Here is a 2142-nt window from a genome sequence, read left to right as displayed (position 1 = left end):
GTTTGAGTTCTTCTATTTTACTCGGATCCAAAGTTTATTGATAAGAAATTCCATTTCTATTTTTTTAAACATCTTTCTTCTTTTAAACTCAAAAAACATATCTATTTTGATCAAATTAAATTCAAACATTTAACAACAAATTGTTGAGTAACCAAACAAGATATCATAATAAGTTAACAATTAATAATACACTATGAGATGTAATAAAGTTAATTTAGTGGTAAAGTTAAAAGGAAGCTTGAAAGTGGTCGTGGATGTTAGCAAAAAAAAATAATGGAAGAACATAATATTTTAATATTTTAATGATGATAAAAAACAACTCCAAGTACTTCAAAAGAGTTAAATGATATTATAAAACTTGTAGTTTAGTCTTAAACTTTTGTAATAAGTCTTTTACATTTGTGTATTGGACTTAGTTTATAAGATTACACAACAACTAGTACAAGATCACTTAAGAAAGTGTTAAAATAATTCAAAAACATTATGAAATAATTAATTATCATAAATGGTAATCAATTATCCCATTTAATTTCATATTTTCATAATGATAAAATATTTGTTGATTTTTTTAGAATAATAGATTTTTACTTATGATAGTTGATTATCAGTGGTAATTGCGAACATATTCTTCAGTTTCTTGTCTCAATTTTAAAAAATAAGAGTATATATATTTTACCTAAACTAGTTTAAAAAATAATAAATTTTCTAATAAAAGATTTAGTGTTGTGGTGCCAAAAGAAACTCTATATGTTTTTAAAAAAAGTTTGTATTGGTAGAGTGAGAGCTTTCACTAAGTATATATTAAGTGATTATGTGCATTTGATTTGTTGTATCTAAAAGATTATGTACATCCTTTATGTGTCAAAGGAATGTTGTTCATCTCTTTGTTTTCAAGAGTTGTGTTTTCTAACCTTAACTCTACTTTTTTTTTGTGATGGAAAGTTTAGATTATTTAGAAAGATTAATTAATCCCTATTTAGAATTGAATGTATGGTCTTTAGATTGTCTTCTTATTGAATGTATGATAAAAGAAGTTATGTGTTAACTTCCACTAATAATAAATATCTGTTAAATATCTATATGTCAAGTCTTAAAAGTATAAAAACTAAATAATTTTCAAATGAATTGTCGTTATGTACATAAACACACATGACAAATTTTTAGTTCTATAAATGGACAAGTTTTGTAAGGACCTGAATATATATATATATATATATATATATATATATATATATATATATATATATATATATATATATATATAAAAATTATATTAAAAGAAAATATGGATAAAAAGTTAATGAAGTTAAAAGAGGTGGGTATTTTAGTAATAAGGAAAATAGCTTTATAATTATGTTGAGCTCTTGAAAAGAAAACAAAACCAATTTTTCCTTTTAGAATGATCCTCTCTCTAGAAAGACTAATTTCTACAAAACCCCTGCCTTCTCTCTAACCTCCAAGCTCGCTGACTCATTGCATGTTCGTTTAGGAAGTGTCCAAGCGTCCGCAATGTCAAGAGCTTCGACTTGAACCGATTGGGTTCTCGTTATTTCGCTGGTAAGTCGTTTCCCCCTTTCCTTAGGCTTCTAAGGTTTTGAGCATGCAACAGTTATGTTGATGCATGTGTCTTTCCCTTATGTCCTTCCAATCTCTGTTCAACAGTAGCTATAAGAACTATTCTTGATCACAGTTCTGTGGTCTGTAGGGTGCAGTCTAAGTTCGGTGTGACCCGGGATACTGTAGAACCAAGTTTTGGTATAAAGCTGTGAAATTTCCAGGTAAGGGGAGCTATTTAGTATGTTTAATTGTGTGTGTGTGATGAATGATATGTTTCTTGCTATTCATTTTTAGTCATATGGGTATTGATGATTTGAGTACGAAATAATTGTTAAATTGATGTTGAATTGTTTTGGGTAATTGATTATATTATGATATACTAGATTCTGTAATACTGTATACATATTGGCATGTGTTTTGTGTTTACAGAATATACAAATTGGGGTGAGAAATAGGTAACTTGATGTTTGGAGTGTTATATGGTATGAGAAGATGATAGTTCTCCTCTATTTTCTGTTTGAATAGTAGTAAAATATAAGGATACATATGTCTCCTGTTTCGTAACTATTTATGGGATTAGTGTAA

Source organism: Vigna radiata, chromosome 3 (genome assembly GCF_000741045.1).
Source record: "Vigna radiata var. radiata cultivar VC1973A chromosome 3, Vradiata_ver6, whole genome shotgun sequence".
Classification (NCBI taxonomy): Eukaryota; Viridiplantae; Streptophyta; class Magnoliopsida; order Fabales; family Fabaceae; genus Vigna; species Vigna radiata.
Note: the sequence above shows the minus strand (reverse complement) of the source record.